The sequence below is a fragment of the Anser brachyrhynchus genome (assembly GCF_964034855.1).
Source record: "Anser brachyrhynchus genome assembly, chromosome: 8".
NCBI lineage: Eukaryota > Metazoa > Chordata > Aves > Anseriformes > Anatidae > Anser > Anser brachyrhynchus.
Window position 1 is genome coordinate 30698892 of NC_137702.1, and position 16974 is coordinate 30715865.

Here is a 16974-nt window from a genome sequence, read left to right on the forward strand (position 1 = left end):
TTAGTAGAAACACTTCTGTTAGTCTAATGGCTGCAATGCTCTTTACTAATAGTTATTCAGTTGTTTACACATTGTTTGCATGTGTGTGTAAACCGCAATATTAGCTTTAATTATTGCACTTAAATGAAAGATTAACCAAAGAAAAAGGGAAACATGAGAAACTCAGAAATGTTAGAGAAATGTAAAATACAGATCTATATTCTAAGCAATCCATCAAGATGGATAACTTGAAACCAATCACAATCTCTAATTATGATAAATAGGTTTTGTCCCTCTCTAGTGACAGAGAAAGAGGATACAAGTTTTCTACTGTTACTAGAAAACAACACTCTGAAATTCAGTTTGCATGGATTATAGCACTAATAGCCTGTAGTCAAGAGATCATTACAGAATTATGCATTTTAAATTTATGTATGTTAAGGGTGAAATTCCCTTAAGGGGACAGCATCAGTGACAATGCATTCGCAGTTCAGAAATTATTCTCCTGGATTACTAATCCAGTAATAATCATAATAATAGTCCATTTTTTCCACTAGGAATCATAGTAAGAGCATGCATTGAATGCCGATAGTGCAAGAGACCTTGTGAACAAATCTGGGGGGAAGAGACGTATCTGTGCTTCTGGGATGCTCAGGATGGGCATGCTTGGGATGAATATTATACATGGGTAAAATTACTCAACAGAAACAAGATCATTACATATATTGAGAAAGATGGGGTGGATATTGTGATGCAAAAGAAGCAGAGGAACAGAGCCAAAAGTCTCCAAAGCTAGAGATGAAACTTACAATTTGATACTAGAAAGCAAACAAAAAGACAAAAATAAGATTCAAACCGGGGAATGATTAGATCAAACCAATAAGCATCTGTATTTTTATACAGTGGTAAGATTTGTATGTACTTCAAGATGATCAGAGCAAGAGCGATTAACAGGAGGGAAGGCCAGGGCATGCACGCTGCCCCATAACTGGGAACTTGCAAGGCAGCAGCAACATCTGGGCTTCGAAGCTCTGCCCACGGCATGACCGCCCTGTGCATGAACAAGCTCACAGCTAGGAGCTGCTAGAGAAGCAAGCTGAAGTCACTTTCCCACTGCCATAAGCTACTAACTTGAAAAAAAGCTCAGCAGTATACTGGTATAAATAAAACAGTTCTTGTTTGGTATTAATGTTAACATTATTTTAAGTTCAGAGGGATTAAGCAACAACCAAAAATGCCTTAGAAATGGATCATGCTGTGTACCCATAATATTAGTTGCCGCATATCACTATAGGAAAGTTCTTTCTTAAGTTTTCTGATGCTCGGTTTAACCACAGTGAATGAGACAAATGATCGTCAATCCCCCCCCCCCCCCCCCTTTGAAAATGCAATGCAACAGTTATTTAAGTTAGCATAAACCCCTTGTGATCCACCCACAATTTATTAGAAGTTTGGAAAGGAGTATTGCACATTTCCTTCCCCCATTTGCTATCTTCTGCCAGCTATGTAAGGACTCAATAAAAAAGCCATCCATCCTCTTTTGTCAACCAATAGTTCTCTAGTCTCAAGCTATAAATGAACAGCACAACAAATTAAATGTTTGACAGGGAAGATGTATGGGTTCACAACACTGTTTGATCTATGTTGTAAAGGAGAGAACACTGAAACACATAGCTTTAGCTCAAGTATTGATTACTGGAAAAAAAATGTTTAAATAAAGAATATAGAACATTTCTCCCCTTTTCCTCCTACCCTTGGAAATTATGCTAATTCAAAATCAAAATAAAAATATTAAGAAAAAAGAGGAATTAATAAAAAAAAGGCAAACTCAGTTTTATGCTTCAGACAAACACAGTTTTTCACAATTAAAAGGAAGGATATTGATAACTGAAGTTTAAAAGATGCTTTACCAAAGGATAGAACCTTCTCTCACCTTACTGTCGAAAGTCACTAAATTAAGTGAGAATCATCAGAGAAAAACAGCTATCTCCAGAGATGACTTATCCCCCAGTCTCTGCTAGAAACCTACCTTAATGCAGGTCAGACTGACCTGTTGAGCTGCTTATCTCTGATGACTAATTTTGAGACTAATCTAGATGACTGGTTCAGATGAGGTGTCCAATATTTAGGCAGCTAAATTTAGATGGCTCTTTGGTATGATTCATCTCACCTAGCTGCTGTTGCAATTAATAGGAAGACAAGTTCTATTTGAGTGGTGCACTATGAATGGCAAACCGGCCATTTTAGCAAATCAGTCATGCTACAGTCATGCTGTAACATGCCATGCCAAAACCTCTAAGTACTGAATTGTTTGAAACACTCCAGGAGGCCTCTAATCCAGCCTAAGCACAATTCCGTATGTATCATCCGGGACAAATCACAGCCCAGGAAAGTGGGTAATTTGGCTTGTTAGAATGGCTTTCAGACTAGGAAAGCTAAGAAAGTTTGTGTTTCATCTTTAAAGATATATAGCTGTAGCTTCAACCTGTATTCATTGGCACTCATATCCACGATGGATATATGGAGCTGCTACTACAGAACTGCTGGAACTTGCAGCATAACTCTACAACTAAGAAACATCAATACACACAGTAGTTAAGAGAGGTATCAATAGCTGGCACTCGAGTATGAACTATACTTCCATGAAGTCAGGAAAATGTGCACTACAGTACTCTGTCAGCCTTTAGATGGACTTCAATAATGCTGAAAAAAAATCCTAATCAGTGTTGCAGGGTAGGCAGACTCCAGCCTGAGTGCAACGTCCTTTTCAAAGAGCATCAGCAAGTCCAAATTAACCCAAGATCCCATCTACACAAAAGGTAACTGCCACCAACAGGTTAGCACAGGGATGTCTTCTGCAGACAAAAAAATGTCTGTTATGAAACATTCAGTTCTTTCCATGGCCATCTTTTCTTGACACATGAACTTTCAGCATCCAGTGCTGCATGAAATAATGGCAATTTTCCTTCAAGCTCCCATTAACAGTGATGAGCTGACAGATAGGAAGCACGTGACCAGCCCACTCAACTTTCTGTGTACCTGCCAAAACAATGATGTTACAGAATGAAACCTGCCCTCGGCTTTACATATTTTCCAGAGAATCTGGTGTGAAAACTTTCAGAACATCTGTAAAGTAATACGAGAACCAGTAGCAAACAATTTGTGAAGTGTCAGCCTGACATTTGTTTCAGATAGTACCTGAATAATGAATTTTACAGGGAAGTAGATTCTTTCCACAATTTAAAGTTTATACAAAGCATATTTAAAAAAAAAAGCTTCCTTCTCCTAACAAGTCACTAATCTGCCCGTAGGAGGCAATTTTCAAGCACTTCCCACACATAGACACAAAGATGTGCCCATCTCTCTGTTGGAATCCTTAGGCTCCCTTTTATTTGGTATGTTCTCCTGTAGAAGGAACTACAAAAGACTGAGTAATCCAGTGTTTTCAAAACAGTTTTTCTTTTTTTTTAATCTGTTTAGTTATCTGACTGGGAAGAATAACAGAGAAAAAAGTAACTCAGCCCAAGTTAACTTCTCTACCAATCCCCTCTGTTAGGAAGTTGTCTCAGAAAAATAGAGAAGCTCCCTCCTGGCACCACAGAGAAATGCCGAACGCAAGTAAGAAAGCGTACCCGAGCACATGGGGTCAGGACAGCCACAGCCTCCTGTTTAGTGCAGCATTTATAGCCACACTGCTGGCTACAATGCCCGCAAATTCAGACCCTGCCACAGAATTTGACACCAGCCATACACTGCTGCAAGTGAGGAAGGATTTGAAGTGCCAGGGGAACTGGTCATATAGTTTTCTTCCAATGCCATTCCTAATCCAGAGCCATGTATATCCCCTGCCTGCACTAGAGGTTTGAACCAGCTTTTAGGCCTAAAGCCTAGATTTCTGCACGTCCACCTCTCTCAGTGCAGAGAAATCCTGTTTTCAGTCAGGAAATCAACACTTGAGCCTCTACCCAGGCCCAGGCAGCCCCACAGGCCTCACGTTACCCCCAGCCAGCCTAGCATGTCTGTAGGCCGTGCCTTGCTGCCACCTCCTCTCCTTTGGCCTTGGCTGAGGCAAGCCAAGTCCACAACTGTTCCTCTTTTGCTGCCCTTGTCAGCAAACACCCTGTTCAGCTGGGGTTAGCCCTCAGGCTGAGTTACTTGGGCCTAACAAGGTGTCAGATTCCTGAAAATAAAATAAAGTAGTAAATGAAAAGATTAGGGCTGCAATCCAGGAGACCACAAGCCACTATACACAAAAAAAGTAGGTGGTAACTGTTGTGGTTGTTGGGGAAGCCAGGACTAAAAGCCCTGGCTTACAACAGAAAAGGAATAAGTTTTGTTTACAGATATCTTACCCATTATTGACCACTGATTCTGAGTTTTTGCTATTTACAGAATCCTCATTCTCTAGTTTCTGCTTGCTACTTGTGGTAGCCGAATCTCCAAAGCTATCTCTGTCTGGAGAGAAGAGTTTCAGACTTTTCAGCAAGATGGCCTTATGGAAGAAAGTACAGCCTGCTCCAGACTTGCCATGCCTGCAGAGCTGTGCTCAGCGCAGTGCTACTGAGGGACCTGAGTTCTTCTTTCCCCCCACTGGCTGCTCCTGGTGTCCCACTGGGGCTGTCCCATGCTGCCAGCAGCACACCATTCCTCAGCTCTATTATGATTCCAAGACATCATTCTTGCAGAGAAAACACCGGTCATAAAGTGTGTATGGGTTCAGTCAAGGTCAGCTCTATGGCAGTCCCCACATCCCACTGGATTCTGGTCCCGCCAGGCTGGGCAGACATTGGAAAAGATTTTCCTCTCAGATGGCCTGGGGATTTCTAGTAGAATCTCCTCAACTGACCCAAGCTTCAACAAGGAGAAACTTTTTGGTTACTCAGAACTTAATAAATGAAAGAGTGCAGAGGTCACAGTAGCATAGTGAGCGGTGTGATCTAGTGGCAAGGCCAGACCACTTCAGGAGCTATGAAGACCACTATGGCCCAGAGCCTGAAGCCCAAGGAAGGTATCAATCATTGTTATCCAGCCTCAATGGTGTTAGGGCATCCCCAGTGAGCCCAGGGAAGGATCTTTGCCTATACCAGTGGGGTTAAAGCCACACAGGTGTGTCACATGTAGCTTGTCCCTGCACTGCCCTAAGGAAGTATTGGTGTTTCCAGAAGAGCTGAGTACTGCTAAAAAGATATCAAGTAACCACCATCTGATGTGTTATGATAGTAACCACGGCTTTTTTTCCCCTGACACAGAGCCTGGAAATCACAGTTAAAAAAAAATAAAAAAAAATCACGTTTTAGAAATGGAATCCTAAAAGACTGCTCCTTTGAAGAGAGCTCAGTAAATCTCTCTAAATTAGCTTCTGAATAGCTCTAAATTAACTTCTATTCAGGACTAGATTAAGGCAGTCTGAGTTCAAAGGTGCGTTATGAGAGCGCCACCAAATGATCCTGCAATCATCCAAATAATCCCCACCAGGGATAGTCAAAGTGACTGAAAGTGTAGCTCAGGCCTTCCTCTCTCTCAGAAGTGCTGGCAAGGCCTGCTCTGTTTTCTGCAGAACAGAAACTTTTACCACCAGCAGGACAGATTAGTGCTAGTGGACAAGTGGGCAAGACTTACAGCACATCCTTGCCACTCTACACAGCCTCTTGCTGGTATTTCAAGCTGGTGCTTTGACACTGGCAGGCACCTTGTGTCTTGCTGCAGTTTCAAGGCTCTAGGGAAGCTGAGGCAGCTGAAGAAACACTGGTTAGACTCAGGCCACATTGCTGGCATCTCCTTCTTCAAGACACAATAGCAGTGCACATCTTTGCACTGAAAGCAAGTTTTTAAAAAAAAAAAACAAAAAACAACTCCCTATCTGTGGTAATACCTTAAATAGCTTGTTCAAGAATTCCAGAAGGTCAGTGCTATTTTGAAACAAAAATAATATAATCTAATAACTGAACTCTCTGATAACAAGATGACTTGCACTCTGGAATATTCATACTATGTTCAGCTTCACAAGCTTTCGGCCACATCTTGCAGCTCTTGTGTATGGAGGTGGCTCCTGTAGCCTGCCATAAGATGGAGGGCTTACTTACTGCTCATGAAGAGTCAGCTTCACACTTGCACAGGGGCTTGCACACCAAAATGTCAGGGCAGTCCTAAAAACACAACACATGAAAAGCCTCACAGGCACCTCAAGCTGTTCTGAGGACAGTGGGATCCTTGGTGGTGGCTTGCGGCGGAAGGAAAATTCCTTCAGGGGGAGAGTGCAATTTGGTTCCCAAACAGCAAATATGTATTTTAAAAAGCCTTTTTCCCATTATTTTACCCTCCTTTTCTCTGTCCCACTTATCTACAAAATAAACAACCTGCCTCTAATGACACACCACACCACCACTCCCAGTGGTCCCAGTATTGCTGGCCTCTGTGCCCCAGCTTGATGTGTCTGACGTTGTTACCAGGTAGTCTCAGCCTTGCATGGCATTTCTGACTTGTTTACTTATTTGCTGTTTGCCTTGCAAGACTGCACTCCCCCCCAAAGTACCCTGCCATTATTTCTGAAATCCAGCTGTTTCTCACATAACTATACCTTTCCCACCTTCTGAAATCCAAATAATCCTCACAGCTACAGCAAATCTGCAACTTCTGTTAGTTTCTTACACTATTATCTGTCACAGAGCAATTTCTCAAATCATGTTCCAGTCAGTTTTTCACATCTTCAGTTAGATTACCTCAGGACAGGGCCTGGTCATTTGCCTGCAGCCCTAACAGATGTATACAACAGGGGAAACGTCATCCTCCACTACAGGTAGGCAAGAATGCAGTAGTTCCTTGTTTCTATGGATGAAGAAAGAAAAAAAAGTAATTATTGAGGTTATTCTAAGGGAAACATCCTCTCGCACCCAGACAAATGAACAGGAAGTAAGGTGTCTCATGCTATCCTCTTATGCATTTCCCTGCATTCCCTCACTACCAGGTTAATAGTGCATAGAGGTTATATTACTTATTTTAAATCTTGGCCACTGTTTTATTAACCTTACAAATTTAAAATTAGGATATAAAACTGTAAATTGTCCTCTTCCACTGTTGAATTTTCCAGTTCTCTCTGATTACTTAAGAAATGATAATACAGTTTGAATTAGCAAGAAAGCCTTAAGTTAGTTGTATCTGTAGAGCAGAGAATTATAGCACCTTATCAAGTTACACCTTATCTCAGTCATCTTTAAGATTCTTAAGAGATACTGTAAGATTCTCACTGCAAAGTACAATTATGGTAGGGAGGAGTAGTGAACTCATGTTAACCATATTTAATCTCACATTCCAAATAATGCACATAATAGATGTGAATAAAAACAAAAGGGAAAATAATCAAGAACTTTCTAATAATGTGACTTAACCCTGGTTTCTATGTAATACCTCAACTACCAGCAGCCCAAAGTTAATTTAGAAGACACTCCCAAAGTTAATTTAGAAGACACTAGACACACACTATGTGACAAAAAAAGGAAAAACTCGACTAGTTTTTAGCCTAGGAGATTAAGGAGGAAAGAGGTCTTCAGAATGATATTTTCAATTATCACCTTTATGTTTCCATGACCTGTGACCTCCCAAACATTAGTGACAATTTTTATTCACCCTGCACTGATTTATAGGAACCAATCTTGGCCATAAAGAAAGAGAGAATGAATAACTTCTTTTTACCTTGGCATCAGCTGTAAACACCTCGAAGTAAAAAATAACCAAAAGGGAAGCATTTTGGAAACAGCGTTTCTCTCCTGGTCACACTACCATGGCCTCAGTCTCTGTGAATTTTCTACTGGTTCTTGCTAGAGATTTTTATTTTGTTTTGAACAATTCTTTCCATGAACATGAGATCCGTACCACTGCAGCTGATTATTCTTTTCAGATGGTTTTCTTCCCTAACATCCTGAGACTTAATTCTTGTTACAGTACTCTCCCTACCCTGAGGAGCACATTTCCTATTGACCAATACTCTGCTCAATTCTGATTATAATTGTAAAGGCACTGCACTGAGATTAAACCTCCTACTTCCACATCTCATGCACAGCAATCTGAGAGGGTTATTAAAATAGACTCCCTTCTGATCATATCTGTAGACATTTTAATCTTACATTTGGTGTTTTTATATCCAAACTTTGCTCCTCATACACGGGGGAAGGGAATTAATTGAATTGAGTGGGAGGTTGATTTGGTGGAGTCCATTGGAACCCAGCAAATGTATAGTTCATCTACTGAAAACCACTTACCCTGAATTCTAACAAATAAGCCCATTTTTAAACTGTTCACTTCAAAGGAAGGAGTGGGAATTGCTTGTGCTCTGTCCTTCCCCACTAGCGTTTCTATTATCATTTCTCTTAAAAACAAAACAGGCACATGGGAAAGGATGATACAAGTGCAATGTATGTAGTGGAACTTTTTTTTCCCTGCTTTTTGATAAGGAAATGTGGAAGACGGAGTCTTCAGTAACTTTTAGTGGAGTCACGGGACAAGGATGGACCGTGGGGGAGACTGTGAGGCAGGCAAAACTGTACTTAGTTGTCTCCCCCTCCGTGTGAAACCCAATGGCTTGGGTTCACTGACTGATTTTCTCACCTCTTCTACCTAGTCATTCATTATACATAAAGGCCACAAGAGGTGGCAACAGCAAGAGAAAGGATTCACCTAAAGCCTCCATGCAATGTTAGAACCAATGCAAGCAGGAACTTGCTCCTCAGGAATGTTCCTGAAAGGAAGAGCTGAAAGAGCTGCCTATGAGACGAGTGGGCCGCAGTAAGGACACTGGCTCTCCCTGGATCAGATAAGTTATGAGCAGCAGCTTTTAAAATGTAGGTGTAAGGTAACCCTTCGGCTTCTACCACTGAATAAAGTTTTGAACTTTCAAAGACTAGAAGACAGCACTCCCAAGAAGCACTGCTGTGCAGTTGTATCCTTGGCTTCCAGGGTCCCTCACAGAAATTGCAGGCATGCCTCAACGCCCATTGCGTGTAAAAGTGTCCTCTGGAGTTCCACATTTCTAGCTTTGGCATCAAGAAATGTAAATTCACATTTTGCTACTCTCTCTATTTTTCTGATAGGTAGTGGAATCTCAAGCGAGCCTGGCAAGCACAAAGCACTTGATTGCCCCAGAGCTCCTCTCCGCAATTAAATAGAAGCCTGAGAAGATATCTGGGTACCTTCAATCCAACAGAGAAATCCTGGGAGGTAAGAACATATTTTCTGCTCAGCTACAGTGGCTACTTCAGCACAAACAACATCAAATGCTGAAGCACAAAGACGAGGAATTCCAGGAGGAATTAAAGTTTTCTCCAACAAGGAAAAAGTAGTCATAAGGTAGCTCATGACATCAGGAGCATTCGCAGCTCTGTAGCACCTTGCTCTTACTTATGTTAAAACTCCCCTCACTTGCATTCAACAACAAGCTACTGTCCTCCTCGATATTTGTAATTAATTGCTTTTATTTACTAGATTTTACATTTCTTAATCTGATCAATATCAAATTAACCTTACCTTCAAAGTCATTAGTGAACACACTGAAATTGTTTTCAGAAAACCCTGGGAATAGCACATGCATTCTCCCTGTTTGACACTGGCAATCATCTTCTCTTCTGTCAATCAATCTTTTCTCATTGCTAGCCCTTCCTTTAGTATATCAATACATATATTCAATTGGTACCCAGCCTGAGAAACAGGCCTGGACAGACGGGGCTGGTCAGGTGACAGAATGCCAAGAAACCTCACTTGTCCAAGAAACCTCACTTGTATTTTCCACGTCAGTGGATCGGAACAATAAAGAGTGCATTTTTGAAGTGTTGCTACCACCACTGCAACATTATCAAACAACATTTAAAGTCTGTATATGCATCCATATAACCCCACACACTCCCACCCTTCCCATTTTATCATTAAGACCATCCCGTTACCTGGGAACCTCCGTGCTGAATCTGGTGGTGTTCCACATACACTTTTGGACTTGCTTGGGTCTCCCATCACACATTTTTTGGTAGATCTGCAGGTAAGGTCTCCCAGAGCTGGCATTCTGCACTCAGGATGTGAATGATGAAGACGACACACCAGCAGGTAGTGCTTTCTCAGTTCAGCCCTCCCCAGCAGTGCGTTATTCCAGCTGGGGAAGACAAAGCATTTTCTGAACCTTTACCCAACAGCTCCTAGCGTTTTTCCCCCTGCAAATGGCTAACAACAGAATTTCAAAGACTGAGTTGCACAGTACCATTACACTTTCACCAACGATCACAGGGAACCCACACCAAGTGTCTAGGGATCATTTACAGAGGAAAAGTAGTGCTCAAGGGCCAAGGAGGCAGCAGAAACAGCGGAATGCACTCTGAATGAAACAGGAATGGAGTATCAGCAGTATAAAATGCTCTAAAGTGTGGTGTGTTTTGTCTTTTTTTTTGGGGGGGGGGGGGGGGGGCGGGGGGGGAGAAGGTATTAATGGCAGAGAAAGGAAACACTCATTTTACTTAAGGTTTGGTCTGGTATATCTAGCCCGAGCTACATAGGAAAATGGGAAAGGACATGAGAAAGAGTGAGAAAAGACATGAGAAAGGGAAAAGGAGATGCAGGATTTCAGACAAGACAAACTCAGTCTAGCAGAACTTTTACTGTTCAGTCCACTTAAGACTTGACCTCTAAAGGACAGAGCTATTGATACACTTCAGAAATTTAGTACAGGGACTCCTATACTTAAGAGCTGATTGCATGCTGCAAAGTATGACAATGCTTATCCCCCTTATTTCACCTTTTAGCTATATGCAGAAATATTTTAATCTATTCCTCCATTATTATAGCCTCTTACAATACTCTCATAGTACCGAATCAATTTGGTGAAACAGCTTTACTTTTGGCTCACTTGTTTTGACATACCAGATCACAGTGTGTTAATATACATGGCGATTATGTTCTACCTACAAATGCCACAGTATTTTTCTTTATTCATTACTATGTATGTAAATTTATGTGCATGGCTCATAAGTAGTAAATATTGCCATTATCTGTCATGATAAAACAGTAAAAGCTTGGCTCACAAAGCACTAATTTCTTGCCTTTCTCCCTTTATATTACAGTGAGGGGCAAAAATCTGAAATGTTTGAGTATTTTTACAGCCTTTATAACATGACCAACAAAATGAGTCTTTGCCTTAAGAAACTTAAGGTATATACATCAGCCCAACTCAATGTGGTGAAAGCAAGTATCTTTCTCATCACAGCTAACAAGGAACTAACACACTGTTTCAAAAAAGCATCCCTTGAAATAGAAAAACGGAAAGAAATTCTCACTGAGAAAACAACTAGAGACTTCAAAATAGTTGTGTCTGGAAAATCCTGCTTGGACCTAGAGTGGCAATGGCAGATATACAACAAAAGTTGCAAGATACCTACTAAAGGTAGGTAAAAAAAACCTGAAACATCATGCAGAATAATCAACACCCCTGAGACCATCATCATTAGTCCACCATTAAAAAAATATTTTTTCCACCTCACTGAGGGGAAAAAGAGGCATTAAGAATTTAAATAACTTTACTTAAGGAAAACATTCAGCATAGCCCATAAAGCTGATATAATTCAGCATTTGGCAGCATGTGGCAAACCATTTCGTAAGATGCTGCTGCTGCAGTGATGTGTTTATTATGTTAATATATGTTACATTATATCTCTGTATAATATAGAGTATTTTTAGAAATTATTAGTGTCTGGGAGCTTAACAGCTTCTTACAGGCATTTAGGTCCATGAACATCCCAGTGTGTATTAACTTAGTCCTAGAGCTACTCAGTATTTCTACCTGTACCTAAAATCTACACCAGTTCTGCTTTTAGGACTGGTAAATTATATCATCATGAAGTGTTTTAAAATTGATATCTTCCCTGTTTTTGGCTGAGATAGTGTTAATTTTCTTCCTACTAGCTGGTATGGTGCTGTGCTTTGGTTTAGGATGAAGAAAATATTAATAACTCGAGGCTGCCTCTTGCAGTGCAAATGGTGTGTTTGGAACACCTTCCTACCCTTGATAGTCACATTAACAAGAGGACAGAACAAATGGATTATGTTGTTAGTGTCTATATATTTCAAGTGAAATGCCCATTGTGTAGTATAAACATTTCATATAACAGCATTAGGAAAAAGGATGTAAGCATACAGTTCATTCATTTTTTGATTTACTGGAAAATAACTCCTTGCATTTTGCTTATTTTGAAGGATCACAGTTTGTTCAAGTGATTTTCTAGTAGCTGTACATACTGGAGACTTCAAAAATCCAACTATAAATTTACAAGCATCAAGTATATTGCTTCTGCCTTCCACTTATCAGTTCCTACAATCCTTTCAGTTTCACTAGTTCAAAATGCACAAATCGGACATTTTTCAGAACCACTGAATCAGCATTTATGAAAATAATGTTTAAAAGTTCCAGGTGATAGTAATCTGTCACCTTCATATGGTGAAGTAATTGAGAAGGCAAGTACTACCTCACCACGTTAGTATTCCTAAAGATTAGGTGCATCATATTGCATTTACAGGAGGGGCCTGAAACGTTAGTTACTGATAACCTACATCAACTTTGCAAAGAAATTGTAAATTCACTTTTAAAATTTGTATTAAATCTATTAAAAAAAGAAGAGAGAAGTGCAGGGAGACATAGGCAGACAGTGGCTGAGAAACCACACCGCTCTGAGACGTACCCCTTGCCCTGCATGTACTGCCATCTTTCACAGAGGAAAGTCTCTGCTACTGTTTCATCTCTGAAGTTCTTGCACAGCAACTCAGTATTACCATTCTTCTCTCTCCATTTCCTTTCCCTTGCATACTTGGCCACTACATCTGGATGGATGGACTTGTTCTTCTACCTAGGAATACGGTTTTGGCTGGGCAGAGCAGACACGTGCAAAGAGAACATCTCACCATTCAGTAGCAGTTGCCTGGATACAACTTCCTAAACGGCAAAAGTCTATACTCAGATTTTCCAGCACAGAAAATTAATTCCCTTTCTTGCAAACTCAAATCCCACTGAATCCACAAGTCATAGATGCCTAGAAATCTACTAGCTGCACTAGACAACCAGGTTGTCTTTGAGCGTGATGTCTCAATGAGAAAAGTTCAGCGTTACCATACTGTGCAAGTACACCAAGTACAATGCAACTTTACTTTGCAGTAAACCTGTCTGGAAGCTTACCACGCAATTATAGGACAGGTGAATGCCTTCTCCAAATAGGAATAAAATCTCTACAAAGTTTCTTCAGCTGTGGAGAAATACCTTGCTTACATTGTCTCAGATCAGGGCTTGGAAAATGCCCTGATTTTCAGATTCCCCCTCTACAGAAAGCAAGGAAGCTGCAGTGGCCTTAAAACTCAAGGGTGTTAAGGGGTATATTCTTTCAGATCAGCAAAAATGCGAGTTCTCAGCTGGATCAAAACTTGCAAGAGCTAGAATCAGAAATGAAATGCAGAATTGCTTTATTTAGAGCAACCTATTCAGAAAGCCTGCATAAAGCCTATAGATAGCCTGTACAAAGTCTACACTTCTGTGAAAACAATTCCCTGACTTTACTGTTTGCTTTGAAAATTGAACTACTTTAACCATTTTGAGGCACCCGTAAGGAAACCACAAGTAAGTGTCAGCGTTGGTCTTGTCAGTGACAGTGTTGATATGCTATAGACTTCAGTTTTACTTAGCCAAGCACTTGCTAGTGCTAACGGGTGGTGATTTGGTAATTCTACCGCAACAGCTAAGAACACATCCCTTCCTGGACCAAAACCTGGAAGAAAAAAGCTACGTAGAGGAATGCAGAAGTGCTATTGTCACCATTCTTGTTCTCCTTTCATAATCAAAAGAACAATGCATTCAAAGTATACCCACCTCTGTGAAACAAGTTGGCATCACAAGCACCTTCACACTTTCACACTTAAGAACCTTCGTGAGCAAAGAGCCACCTGTGAGAAAAAGGTCATCTACTATAAATCATATATTCTGAAGTAACAAAACCACAGAGATATGAGGTTTAACTACATGTAACAGAGAAATTTGAAAATCACATTCTACAAACCACAACGGACTTAAATTTCAGCAAAAGATTTACATAAAAAAGTTTTCTCTGTTCTTAGTTGTGCAAATTCTGTCTTCAAAGTTGAAAGACCTGATTAGACAACTCTGCCCCAACTGGTTAAGGTTTACCAGAATTTGCTCAAGAGCTGGGAAACAAAAGCTACTTTCTGTAAAGTTCAACGGGAAGTTATTGACCCCCCGTTAAATCTTTCTGCTACAGCAAAAACAAATCAAAAAATTGACGGGGTGGAGGAGAGAAGCCCCCCCCACACACACACTTCTAAACACAACCCACTCAAAAAAAACATACCCAAATTAACTTAAAGTCAATACCTGTAGGTTAACGTTCAGCCCACAAGGCAGAGCATGCTGGCGAGTATGCTGTTGGCAGAGCACGGGGGCTGTCAGCCAGCTGAGGACTGCCATGCTTTAAAGCAGCAGCAAGGCTGGTGTCCCCTGCTCGGCACACAGAGCAAGTCACTGGGGCTTGTCAGGTGCAGCTGCCAAGACTCTTCTCTCTCTTCAGAGAGAACAGTCCAGCCCAGCATGAATTTTGGCTGCGCAGTTGAAACCTTCACAGGATGTTGATGCTGTGAGAGGTAAGCTCGAGCATTCGGGAGCTAAAGGGGATGGGGTCAGAAGGGATACTGAAGCACTGTTCAATCCTTAACATCAACTGCATCGTTCAACAGGATACAGATGGTCAGAAGTTTTCTAGCAGACACTTTCATCAAAAAATCAGTTCCCTAATGTGTCACTTTTGATGACTTTTCTAAGAAATCTCTTCCTAGACCCAGCTAGCTCCTGGTATGGAGCTCTTTGGAAGCCGTCAGTGTCCATTATCCCAAACCACAGTGACGTGCAGCCCCTCCAAGGGCTAGTGGCTTCAGGCTTTCAGTCTTGCTGGCTTCTCAGGATGACCAGTACTCATCCTGGGGAGACCAACTTCCACAGCAGTCTGCATTAATTACAAGCTCCAGCATCTCAACAGTTGTTGAGTGGAAGTTACAAAATAGAGTATTTACCTCACATTTACCCAATTTTAACATGACTCATTTCTAAAATAACAAATAAATAATAGTAATTCTCCCCTTATCAGCAATTTTGAAGGTCTTATTTACACCAGAAGGAACTTAAAGAAGCCTACTTCTGAAACTGAAACCCCCACATCTTTCTGCCCTGCACTCCTCATGCTGCAATACAGCCCTTTCCCTGAATAAATTATTATATTAAAAGAAAAAAGTTAAAGAAATCACCTGAAGGTTCATTATTGTTGCACAGAATTCCTCAGCAAGGCAGGAACCTTGTCACTGGTTCTAGCAGGCTAATTGTAGACTAACAAAATAATTTCCAATAGATTTTCATTCCCTACAGTTACTGCAGTCCATTGATTAACTTTACCAAGGCTCATTAAGTAGAAAATAGCATGTCAAGTATCTTTGTTTTGGAAAACAAAAAAAATCCATCTCTCCCCTCATAACCTGCATGGATGAGAGCTGGACTAGCATGCTGCAGCTGCCTCCCAGAACAGTACAGTAAGAAATACTGACGATATTGCATGACCAAGACCTTGGAAAACCTACCTTGACCACATTCACAACCCAGTTAGCCCTTTCTACACGTGCGAGGATTATGTCTGTATTGTTGCTTTCATGCTGTGACATAGTATAATAAATGAACTTACAGTGAATCAAAAGGATTTTTTTTCCATAAGATGGCTTATGAAACTGAAAATTACTGTAAAACATTAGAAGTGGCAACCTACAGTCATTTGAGCTGTTTGTTTGAGCTGTTATTCCTGCAAGGCAAAGGTGCCTGTTAATAAAATGTTAAATCACAATAAATAAAAGTACTTGCCATAATTTTTAGTCAGAATGCTAATGCAGGTTTTATTTTACTTCATTTATATACTGTATTTGTCAACGGATCTTTCCTGACCAACACCTTTGGAATTCTTTCATTGCTCCATTATTTAAAAAAAAAAAAAGGAAAGTAGGAATCAGCAGCCACTTCCTATTCATGTCAAAAAAGTAAAATTATTTTAAAAATCTGAAATTGAGTTTGGAGTATCAAATGCCTATGGGAAAGCTGTATAACAATTTAAAACTCATTCCACTGAGTAGGTCAAGTTACTCATAACCCCTTTTTTTTTTTAGTAAAATCATAATAAAAATTATGCTTTGCATTTTCACATTCTGAAGAGCAAAAAATACTTCTTTATAACAATGCATGTGCAAATATACCCCCTTTAAAGACTATGTATCAATAAACAAACAGGGATTTTCTTCACTGAGTTCATAAAAAACACTTCCATGCCATTTATGACTATCATTGCTTTTAATTGTGACTGATACAAATATATGCTCTTAATAAAAGTTATTTAGTTTATAACAATTTCAATATACATTCTTTCCCTTGAAATTTTTTCCACAGAAATTTTCAAATTGAGAAAAGTATAGAAACCTAGAAATTACGGAAATAGGCCTGGCGAGAGGAATGAATTAAAGTTATAAAAAACCCTCTATTTGTAAACACTCAAGCACTGCAGATATTTAAAGTTATTTCAACATTGTACATATGGCAATCACTAAATGCTATCTGATACAGATGTTTCAGAGTAGAAATAGTTCAGCACAAGCTGAATCCACCCAAAGAAAGCTGAACCCACCCAAAGAACAGTAAATTTCGATTCATACTTCTATTTGAAACATGCAAGCACATTCTGAAATCTGACACATTTTTACTTTTAAAAATACGGAACACCATACTATATAGATGAAAAGCTTGAGAGCAGCTCAGTCAGATCCATAACTACTGTTCAAGGCAATTGTGAGATAGTCACATCGATGCCCTTAGGTGTCTGAGTCTTGAAAAAAAGATCTTGATTCACGAGTTTCACATATGGATGAATCTTATTTTACTAGTATTTC

General features: G+C 40.1%; 1 long non-coding RNA gene across 4 annotated transcripts in view; it reads right to left on the reverse strand.

Moving 5' to 3' along the window:
- LOC308199394 overlaps nucleotides 1-16968 on the reverse strand; it is a 42746-nt gene extending 25778 nt beyond the window's left edge. The window contains exons 1-2 of one of the 4 annotated variants that reach the window (XR_013954599.1): nucleotides 13859-16968; nucleotides 6063-10111 (exon numbers count right to left, since the gene is read on the reverse strand). This is a non-coding gene — a long non-coding RNA (uncharacterized lncRNA). Of the gene's footprint in view, nucleotides 1-1912; nucleotides 6029-6062; nucleotides 10112-13858 lie in introns of those variants that run through there. The other 3 variants (XR_013954600.1, XR_013954601.1, XR_013954602.1) reach the window with 3 other exon arrangements.
- Nucleotides 16969-16974: the final 6 nt, after the last annotated feature.